Source organism: Crinia signifera, chromosome 1, assembly GCF_055691185.1.
Source record: "Crinia signifera chromosome 1, ASM5569118v1, whole genome shotgun sequence".
In the NCBI taxonomy this organism is placed as follows: Eukaryota; Metazoa; Chordata; class Amphibia; order Anura; family Myobatrachidae; genus Crinia; species Crinia signifera.
The window spans coordinates 104,889,116-104,901,460 of record NC_139217.1 but is presented as its reverse complement, the minus strand read 5'-3'; positions in this window follow the sequence as shown (position 1 = coordinate 104,901,460).

Below are 12,345 nucleotides of genomic sequence, written 5' to 3'. Positions count from 1 at the left end.
ATCTCATTAAATATGCAATTTGTATACTTTATAACGGGAAAACATCTGGATGCGAGTTTCGGTGTTACTAAAAACCGCACCTTCAGAATGTGTGATTTCTCTGCAAAATATGTGATTCCAGAAAAGCGTAGGATTTCGCCCCTTTTTGCCGGAAAAAAAATCGCCAAAAAAAACGGTTTTCGCATGTCATTAAATGTCACCCAATAATCTTGACCTCCTGCAGAACTGTATTATTTTTTTGTGTGCAATGACTAAAATTTTATATCAAAATAAAGCAATAGTGTTGTCTATAAGACATAACTGAGGGACAGTTCAAGAAAGCAAATTAAGCTGAGTAAAGATTGCTTAACCATAAATTTCTCGTGGGTGGAACTTAAGAATCAATAACTGGCTGTTGATTGGAGTCGCAATAAAATAATTTGCTAAAAACTCATTAACTAAAGAACACATAGCAATGCACATTAAAGATCATATTCATAAAATCTTTTATTCAGAGATAAATTTGTATTGACATATATTGTGAATTATCTTTGCAAATGTTTTGTATATGTAGAAAGCAAGTAAATTATGGAGCAATAAAGTAAAATGCCTTGGATATTTTTCTTCTATCTTGAAAACCCAATGAAGCATTATGAACTAATTGTACATGTTTTACTTTGTTTCTGTAGGAAAGCTAAAAAAAAAGTCTAATTTACATCAGTCTGTAGTGAATTCAAATATCACCATTTAGCTGACTACTCACTATATTTGTTTTAGAGTAATTAATTTAAATTTTAGCTAAATAAAATATTAGAAGAGGGAACAAAGGTTTCGTTTGACTTTATGACCTTACAAATATAACAGAGAGGATCGTGGGAGTATGAATTAATGGATGAGCTAAACTGCACTTACACCAGACAATGAAAAACACATTAATAAAATGAATAGTTCTGACCTCAGAACATTTACCAAAGGAGCTTTTAAGAATTTTTTCATTTATTTTAACAAACTTTAAGAACCATTTATAACAATTTGTGTAACTCACTACTAACATATCTTCACAGATTTAGGGGGCTATTCAATCCCGGGTTCTATTTCACCAGGTGGACATAGCGTCAATGTGGGCTCCATTCTTCCAACTGGTGGAATATATTCCACCATTAGGCAAGTCCCGTCATCTGCAAAAACAGGCACCGATAGTTGGAAACTCGAAAATCCAGCAGCAGTTTCCAACAATACAGATTTGCCTCCACAGGGAGGCAAACCTGTAGCAGACGAGTCCCGGCCGGGATTGAATACCATTGGCTCTTATTTCTGCTCAGCAGAAATAGTGACTGGGATTGAATACCCCCCTTAAACTGGATCACAAACTACCACAAACTACAGTAATTTGGGCTATCAACTCGGGGATTGGTGTGACTTGACACAAGGGCGCAGAGTCTTTATGTGCCAGGGGGTTTCTGCCAGTGACCCCTCCAAGTGGTATTTGGGCTTCTGTGGCACCTGACACGCCGTTCGCGGCCCCCTGGTCAGGTTCCCCTTTTGAGCTGATATTTACTAGGGAAATTGAATTTGTAGAATCACAGTCATCTAGCCAGGTCAAGAACAGAGCGAACAAAACAGGTACCGATGGATAAGGCAAAAGAGGAGTCCAATGTCAGGCTGGGTCATAAACAGGGAAGCACGATTTGCAGTACACTAGAATGAGGCTGAAGAGTGGTCAGGAACAAGCTGAAGTTGATAATGATAGTCTGCATGGTATACAATAAGCACAAGGGATGCTGGAGCGGGATGTGAACCTATACTCTAGCAGGGAATGCCTTTCAGAGACTTACTTAGGTACTTATGTAGTATCTGGGCGTCCGATTTAGAAATCGGATCGCATCGCATCGCATGCGACCAAATCGTATGCGATGCGATGGTCAAGATTTTTCCATAGGATTCAATGTTAAAATGGTCTGAGTCCATTTTAACATAGAATTCAATGGGAAAAAGGGGTCCTTTTCCTTTCCCCACTATCCAAGTGGGCATGGAGTTGGATATAAACCTGTGGCGAGCGTAGCGAGCCACCGAGCCCGAAGCATGGCGAGCGTAGCGAGCCCCGCGAGGGGACACAGAATACTTTTTAAGAAATATGCGTTCGCTCGCCACGCTTCGCTCGCCACGCTTCGGGCTCGGTGGCTCGCTGCGCTCGCCACGCTATATAAAATCAACTCTATGCCCACTTGGATAGTGGGGAAATGAACAGGACCTTCTTAACATTGAATCCTATGCAAAATCGCATCGAATCGCATCGCATCGCATCTGATTGTATGCCTTAAGGTAAGGCATACAATCACAAAATCGGACGCCCAGATACTACATAAGTACCCTTACTTAAATAGGGGAAGGGCTAGTTGCAAATGTCTGATGACATCATCTAATTACATGCTGGCACTTTAAGAATTCCTCTGAATGGCGGCCAAGCCAGAAGCTGGCCACACTGCTTTTTACGTCCCCTTTGCTGCAGGGAGCCACTCACCGCTGCCCAGGGTTCCCCTCAGGGAAGTGCCCGACAGCTCCCCCGACACACCCAATGCCTCCGGACACGGTAAGTACAACCTGCAGTCTGGAAGGCTGTGACACAGACGACCAGCCCTACTGTAATGATGAAAAGGTTTTGGGAAAGTTTCCAGCAACAGCATACATATTAGCGATTATTTTTCAAGGAAACCCATTTTGCGCTAATGATTTTAATTTTCAAGAGCATATTTTCCCTTTGGGGCAATTAGAGTACGATGAGCTCAAAACTGGCTGTATTGCAATTTCATTATGAATTTTTCTGGAATTTAAGACATGTTCCTGGTAAAAGATACAACTAATTTTAAAATCAATATATTGATAAACTACTTATAGTGTTGCAGTTGGAGTCTATAAATGTGTCTAGAACAAAGATACTGTACACCTACAGTATGTTTAAGTTACATATAAAAATGCACAACATTAAGGTTGCAGTTAGAACTGATTCTTGGTAAAATGTAGTGAGGTACCAAAGCACACATATAAAATGTGCGATTTTCAGATAAATTCACACATGTACTGTAATAGGGTACAATTTTTTAGGACAAGCCAGAAATCAATTGTGATTTACAGGTATGATAAGTTTTTAGGGTACTTGTGTAGTTTCACGGCAGTCGGCTACGCTACTTGTCAGCATAGCCAGCACCGAGAAACTACAGGAGGCAGCACTGGGAGCAGAGTGGTGGGTGTTGTGGTTTATACTTACGCTCCTCCTGGCAGCGATCCCCAATCACTCCCAGGCGGCAGCAATGGTCACTCCCCGGTGGTAGCGTTCAGTCCCCCTCCTCCGGCATTCGCGTTGGACGCTGTATGTAGTGCCACTGGCGGCACATCACGTGGTTTCCCTGCTCCCCCAGCGGCACTACGCTAATTGCGTACAGCATCTGCTGCGAATGCCGGAGGAGGGGGACTGAATGCTGCCACTGGTGAGTGACCGTGGATCACAGTAGGATTAAATGGGGATGAGGTGCCCATGGATTACAGCCTGGAGTCAGCGGGGATTGACGGAGGAGGGTAAGTATAGACCTGCCAAAATATATATATAATAATAGCTTGTCTACAATGAAATAGTACTACACAATGAATGTAATAAAGTTTGTATATAAACATTTAAAAATTACACAAACATTACAATAAAAATAAAGGTAAAAAAGTTAAATGTATGCATTTGATTGGCAAGCTCACTCACAGGATTGGATATGCATAAATAATTCAGGTAAGTGCACTTTACCGAAAGAAAGGACTGAATACGGGATTGCTGTTCTTGGTTGGATTCAACACAGATCCTCTCTATGATTACGGAGTTGTAAATGAATCTGTGGAAATGGAATTGTTGTGAACCCAAAACAGCCTGAATAAGGGGCCTCACTCGGAGCAGCACAGGTCCTCTCTATTAGCACGGTGATGACAATTGAATCCACTGGAGGAGTCTGTGTATGGATGGTGTATTTGAGAACCTCAGTTTCCACTATATGGGTCTCGCTGATGGTGCAGTTTGTTGCAGAGACCATGGGTAAACAGGTAGAGACCAATATGTAATATGTTGGTTTAGAGGTGGAGAGTCTCACCTGGGGGTCCTTACCAGAATGGCATCCAAATGGTGGGGGTGGGGAAGATGGCAATAAGTCCCATATAAGTTTCCAGTTCAAGGTAGCGATCCAGTTGGAGATGGAAGTCTGTAGTATATAAAGTCCAAATACCAATCCTGGAGTGAGAAACAAAGGTGTTTCTCACTCCAGAATTGGTATTTGGCCTTAATTCTCTCCACATGTTACATTTGTCGCACCTGCAGTGCAACATCGGTTTGTCCATTTAAGGAAAAAAATGTGCTTTGCGATCCATGCTGAATTAGGCCCCTGATCACAAACAATGCAACCAGTCAGAAACATATACTGGCTGGCTGCCAGAAGATAATCTGCTAGCAGCTGTCAATCACAGAGGGACAACCTGCATCCCAGCACCCATGCCAAAAATTTTCCACTCCCAACCCAGCGGCTGCACAGAGGAGCATCTGCCTGAGAGATGTAAGTTAACCCTCACCTTAGTGCTGCACCTCAGTGCTGATTGCTCCAGCCACTGGTGAAATCAAAGTCACTATGGTTGTGATGGTACCTATGATCCGGTGATTGTGATGTTCCAATAATCATAGTAAAGTCCAACAATTTCTGAGTGTTTTTTTTAGAGGGGAAGTGGTTAAAAGCCCTCTAAAATAATTGTGTGAGTTAAGAACCGTCTTTTATTACCTTTTTTGGCAACGCATTGCAAGTAAAAGATAATTATGCTCAAATGTTTTCCATATTCAAATATACAGATACAATTGTAAAGGTAAAGTAAAGTCCCAGCATGATAGCACCTCATGTATATTGGGTGTGCATTCTAAGACACCCCCCCCCCCCTACAATTGTAAAGGGCAATGGAATCTACTGCGCTATATAAGAAACTGTAAATAATAATATAGCATAGCTGTAATTTAATAATAAATATACAAATATTAATAAAGCTCTGTAAATTAAAAAAAAATCCATATTGCATGTATTGATTTAACTCATAAAACGGCTGAAACAAAAATGAAAGAGGTGCTATTAATGTATAGTAATTATTAAACTAAACTTTCCATTGAATTACACTGTAATTACCAGGGTGTGCTCTGCTTAACTAAGTGCATTGGTCTCCTGCTGTTTTTAAGGCAGCCGGCTTACATACAGTAGTTACAAATATATTCATGAGACTACTCCCACAGCATGGTATATTATATATTAAAGAATTCTGCATTAAGTGGCACTATATCTGACAGGCAGTATTGTGATAAAGATGATCTTTAATTAAGATAAATGAGAGATGCTTAGTCATCGCTTTGGTTTGTTGAAACTTACATTTTAAGATTAATATTCAAAGTAATGAATCTTTTCCATTTCCTTATTGAAAGCATCTAATTTGATTTGAGCTGCATAATTTACCCACCTGTGCTGAGTGCATACACCTACCAAAACACTGGGCCTGAAATTAGATTAAACAAATTCTAATGGTGCATGTTGTGCAGACTCCCTGGACCAAACAATAGCGCTATTTAGCAAATCTATACTAGGGAAATGGTTGTTTGTACTACTGTAGGTAATGCTTACTAGGAAATGTTTAAAAAAGTGGATTTGTCAAAAATATTGACCATAATATCCATAGGAGTAGATTCAATCAGCCCTGACATACTCAATCATGTGCTGCATCCTTCATGTCATACAGTACTTGCCAGTGGCATGCGGTGGGGTGACGCAGAGCCTTTCCTGTCATACTAGCATATATGCCGGAGTTTTGAATTTATTAAATATGTCAAAAATACAAATAAAATTATTATTTTTCTTATTCTAATAATTTTTATAATTTTTATAGTCAAAACTCTAGAGTAAAAAGTCTATGGCAGGTGAGGCAGTGCCTCACCTGGCTACCTTTTCTGCGCATCTCTTATCAAAACTCAGCGAATCTCCAGCAGTGTCTACTGCTGCACATGTGTGTAATGCTGGCATGTGCCCCTGGGCTCATATATTGTGTGCATATCTGGTTCTGGTACTTGCCTCCTTTTATGAAAAAAAAAAACTAAAAAACATTTCAGGGAGATTGTGAGAGCAATATCTATGAGCATGGTGTTACACCTTGGAGCCATAGGGAGCATTGCTGCAAATTATTATTATTATTATTATTATTATTATTATTATTATTATTATTATCATCCAGTTATTTATATAGTGCACACATATTCCACAGCGCTTCACAGAGAATTGTTGAACATTCATATCAGTCCCTGCCCCAGTGGAGTTTACAATCTATTTTCCAATTAAATAACCCATATATTTTTGGATTGTGGGAGAAAACTGGAGCACCCGGAGGAAACCCCTGCACGATGTATTAACCCATTGAGTGCCAACATCTCTGTGAGCGATATTTAAAATATTCGCTAAAAATGCCAGCGTCTCAAATTTAAATAAAAATGTTGTGCAAAAAAAAGATTTTATTTCCTATATAAGGTAAACCTTACAGGTCATTATGATGGAAAAAAAGGCTTGCCTTGCAATTTTCACACCTATTTTGACAAATTCACTTTGCACTCAAATGGTAAACCCAGGTAAAATTATAAGGTGGTAATAAAGTGGAAGGTGATAACACACCAGCCAATCAGCTGTGTTTGAAAAATTACAGTTAGTAGCAGATTGACTGGTGCGTTATCACCATCCGCTTTATCACTACGTTATCACTTTACAAGGCTTAATACATCTGCGATATTGTGCCGTATAACCAATTACTGTAAGTGAAATGGTGCTGATAGTATCCGGATGGAAATGCCGACAATGTCTCTGTAGACAGTTGGTAGATAGACACCATATAGTCAGAATGCATATGGTTGACTTGTTGAAAAGGTATACAGAAGAAAAAGTTGACATTGCTTGGGTTTGACATATAAAGGCCGATATGCATTTTTTACTTTATTTTCTAAATTTGTTAAGCTTCTTTATATTTTGCCATCCACGTGGGAAGGGTACAGAGTGCAGAGTCCAGTGGTTCTGGAGAGAGGCACCTGGCAAAACATTATTTCTACACTGCAATATAGATCCGTATCAGTTTGAAGTACAACCCCACCCAAATCTAGGCACATTACATCTGTCCCACCTGCAGTGCACATGGTTTTGTCCAATATAGAGATAATTTAATTTATCAAGTGAATCAGAATCAGGCACAATGTGTGCAGCCAAGGAGATTGCTAGACTCTTCAGGGAGTAAGGAAGATTGCTGCTTTTTCAGGGAGTCTCCCTGACAATCAGGTAGAGATGGCAAGTATGCCTCACGTTAAGCTCTAGAACAGGCATTCCCAACCTCAGTCCTCAAAGCACACTTTGCAGTGCAGGTTTAGTGATATCCATGCATCTTGCATAAACAGTAACGCTCCTTTATAAAGAATTGAAAATTATATTGGGGAAGGCAATACAGAGGGGCCCCACTGTGTGAGGATCTAGTATCCTTTTTAAAACACGGTCCGTGTCATTATATGTATTGTTTTATGTCAATAGTTTGCAACATTTTTATGAACATAATTAAATAAAGGTTATATTTTATGAAAATTCCTCTTATGTGCACCACATAGTGATACTCTTTGTCTTTCTTCATTAATTGTCTCTATTCTGTGTCCGGTGGTAGCACCCCCTCCTGAAAATATAAACTCACCAGAAAGTATATGAACGTACTATGGTGAATATCAAATAAAAGGGGTCACAATAAATACCAAGTGCATTACTCCCCAGTACGACTGGCACTATTTCTGTTTCTGTAAAAGAGAGAGTTGAGAGAAAGAGAAGGGAAGGGAAAGAGACAGCAGGGGAGAGAGAAGAGGAAGGGGAGAGACAGCAGGGGAGAGAGAGGTCAAAGGAGAGAGAGCATGGGAGAGAGAGGGGGAAGGTGATAGCAAGCTGGGGAGAAAAAAAGGAGAGAGAAAAGGGGATGGGGACAGAGCAAGAAAGAGGAAAGAGACAGAGTGGAGAGAACAAGGAGAGAGTGTGAGGAAGAGTTAGAAGGAGTGAGTGGTGAGGTGTGCCATGTCTCCTGTGTGCAGGGGCTCCTGAAGTGTGCGCCGGGTGTCCTGTGGGGAGTGGAGTGTGGTAAGGAGGGGAAAAAGAGAGTAGAGGCAGTGAATGGGTGTGACAGGCATATTTCCCCCTCTCACCAGCCATCAGGCTCCGGCAATGGTGCTTCTCTTGTGCATTTTTAGCCCGGCCCCTGATCTTCCCTGTGCCAAGTCTCTTGCAGCTGCTGTTCTACTGTGCCCTGGCTCCTGTGAGCTGGGTGTCTGTGCACAGGGTTTCCTGCTAGCAGCTCAGGCATTGCCGGCAGCCACCAATCTCCTGTGCCCTAGGTGTGTGTCATTTGCGCAGGGGCTCCAGCCTCCTGCAAGCAGCTCAGGCAGCCGCTGATAGTGCGCCAGAAGTCCTGTGAGCTGGGCACGGGCTCCTGTGAACTGGGCACAGGCTCCTGTGAGCTGGGCACAGGCTCCTGCAAGCAGTCCGATGATTTCCTGTGTCCAGCGAACAGCATTTTCCCACACTACAGTATGTGAAAAAAAATAAAAGGGTGCAGGGCATAGCCTGCTGAGCCTTCAGGCCCCCCAAAGGCCAAGGCCCCATAGCAGCTGCATCCCCTGCACCCATGGTAATAACGCCACTGGGAACATGTCAAACATTCTCTCACTGCAATAGTTTTAGATCACTGTGCTCCTGATTGCCTATCTTTTTAAATCTGTACAATTTACAGTTTTTTGGAGGGTTTCTAGAAAACCATATGATATATATTAAAAAAATAAATATATATATATATATATATATATATATAATAGAGAGAGAGAGAGCGCAAGGTAAGAACGCACAATGCTTGCTGATTATGAAGACTGTGCTCCATCAAATATTAATAGTGGCAAGCATCCCAGAGGATGGAACCAACCAGCACCAGTCAAATTTAATATGCAAGAAACTTGTTTAATGAAGCATAACTGCTTCCAATATTTAGCAGCAGATACATCTTGTACATGAAAACAACCCCATTAGGCAATGACGGCAGTTTAGGCAGTATACATATCTGGCAATGGTACCATCTGGACGGCCGTTTCGGTGCCCCAGTACTTTTATCAACAGAGAGGCTGATCTCTGTTATATTAAGCTGTGTACACATGCATCAATTTTTGGATATTTTTGATTTGATTATGCTTATAGAAGCAAAATTGAATTCACATCGATTGGTTTTTAGAACACTTTCGATCTGCTTTTGATTTGATGCGGGCTCCCGTTTTCTCAAAATCGAAAAGAAAAATGTGCAGCCAAGGAAATATTGAATTCGATCCAGTAAATCGAATGTGTACAATGTACCATGAATGTAAATCGAATTTGATATTGAATTTGATATCTATTGCAAAGTACAGATCTAATGCCAAATGGAATGGGAAGAGCTAATGCCAGATCTAATAGAAAATCGAATCTAACATCGATTTAAAGCAAATCGAAGCGTGTGTACAGGGCTTATGTAATATTATTCCTGTAGCTCCATATTTATATAAATAGATTTAATATTACCCATATATTATTTAATTCATCCTTAAACTAGACATTTACAGCGTAATTTGTAGACTTTGTTCTATCCAAAGTATCCTCCTGTTTCCAGATTCTCTGCTATTTAAATAATAATCACAGCAGATAGAGATGCACATTTTCTTCATGTGAGATCTTGTTATGCATTCTAATTGGCTTTTCCTGTGCAATGTTTTATGACATATTCATGACATTGTGTGACTTTATTTAATGTATTGTTGCTGAGCACTGACAGGTTTCACTACAGCTATAAATAATGTTCAGACTAATTAGGACCCATCAAAGAACCCATCAAAACAGTGAGACAAATCGTGTATAATGCAGAATACTCTATTTTAAAATAGAGAAAGTATGAATGGAAAATATAGGATTATCCATACAGTATACAGATTTTGAAAGAAGTCTCTAAAATCAAGCATTAAATGGTGCAGTTCAGAGCCGGCCCTAGGCTTAGGCATACTAGGCAATTGCCTAGAGCATCAGCCTATGCCTAGGGGCGGCACTGGGCTGGCACTACCCGCTCAGCAGAGGATGCACTCTGCATCCTGCAGCTGTGCACTTTGTGCTGCTGCCGACTACCTGACATGTAGCGGCATCGGCAGTCTGAAGCCCCTCCATTTGGCAGCTGATGTCTTGTCCCTCCCACCCAGGAACACAGTCAGAAGGGGTTTCCGTACACAGCCTGAATCTCCGTCCACACAGGTTGGCACTGCAACCCCCCAGCTATATTGTGTTCCTGCTCTGGAAGGCTCTTCTCTTCTCCTGCACTGTGCAGTGCCCTCCCCCTGTACATGCTGGTGCACGGGAGCTGACAATCACAACACTAAAATGTTATGCTTTCATTCCCTGGATTTCATCACTGAGATGTAAGTGCTGTGTGTGGGTTTCCAATATATTTTTTACCATGCATGCATTATGTATATATAGCTATGATGTAGTCCTTATGTAGGTGCCAAAGAGGGGTTCAGTGGCCCACCGACGCGTTTCGCTGAGTTATCAGCTTTTTCAAGGTGATGCTACAGTCTGGCCTTGTGGGGTTTATATACCAATACTAATAGGGATACTCCCCAGAATCAATCAGGCAATCCCAATAATTAACCATTGTATTTTGAAAAACAGATTGATATACACATTATTGTGAGCAGAAGACAAACCTAAAGTAATCGTTTTTAAAGGTCTTTAAAAACGAGTGAAATTAAAGAAAATATTACTTACTAAACCTAATGTTTCCGGAGTAGCGGTACTTCCGCTACACTTCCGGAGTCCGGTGCATGAAATGACGTATTTCCAGCTTTTGGAACGCTGTGCAGTACTGGGTCCCGGAATGCATAGTTTCCGGCGGCTGCGGCCAGCGTGTATAGTTTATATATTCGGAAACCATGACAACAGTGTAAGCTGGCCGTTATCCTATAGGCCGGTGCATTTAGACTACTGCTGTATGCATCTCCCGGCATTTTTAGAATATTGGTTATAAATACTGGTAGGATGTGTGTATTATTACTGCAAAATTTATAATGGTTTTTTAATGCATTGCATGGAAGTATTTTCTCTTCAAAAATTTGTATAGCATCACTTTGAAAAAGCTGACTGTAGCATCACCTTGATGTACCTCTTTGGCACCTACTTAAGGACTCCATCATATGCATACTGGCAACTTTTGATATAGCAAAAAATTCACCTTGGCAACCTCACCATTCTACTGAGAGAAGAACTCACTTTGTAAAGGACACCACCATATCGGGAAGCGCCACAAGGTTCTTGAAACTCCTCCAGCGGCTGTTTAAATACACAATTCAACATCTCCGCAAAAATAGTGAGGACCACGGACCCAAGCCCGGAAATAATCCCGAATTAAAGTGGTGAGACCTTCCAGTTTTTCTCCAAAAAACAAACTGTAACGTATTGCCATCATCTGCCAGTAATTGCTCATTCCAAGGAGGACTGATCCAATCATATTAGCCATTAGAGGGTACAAGTTCTTTTATTACAATTTATACTATTTGTATCAATATTGTTTTTATTATTGTATTTTTATGCTATGTGTTTGTGTATATGAAAGTATGCTGTGTGTATGTATGCTGTGAGTTTATGTTTGTTTGTAGGCATGCTGTATATGTAAGCCATGTGTGGGTCTGCTATAGGGGCAGCAGGATGTTCCCAGGATGAGGAATCTCTGCTGGTGGCCCGGTCCCATTGAACCTCGGCCTGGCCAGTTTCACCGCTACCTCCGTCATCCCGGACCCACAGCCCCTCTGGTGACTGGCTGCCCGGCGTATGCTGCTTTACCCCGGCCATCTGCTCCTGGCAGACACTTCCTGACTTCAGCTGCACAGGTGGGCAGTAGAGAGCAAACATGACCTGGCCTCAACACCTGTGCACTGCGCTGGCCAGCCTGAAGAGAGAAGACCCAGCGGCTGCTGTGTGACATCTCATGGGTATACATGTGCGGGGAGCCAGAGCCTACGGCAGCTCAGATCCCAAGTGCAATGGAGTGTGTGTGTTTGTGTGCATGTTTGTGTGTTGTCAGTGTGTATGTTTGTGTGCTTTCAGTGTGTATGTTTGTGTGCCTGTTTGTGTGCTGTCAGTGCAGTGGAGGTGCGTAATTTTTCAAGCATTGTTTTTTCTTGCTGTACTGCAAGAACTCTGCCACCTTGAGGAGCAAGTTGGCATCTTCTCCCCGAAGACAGAACCA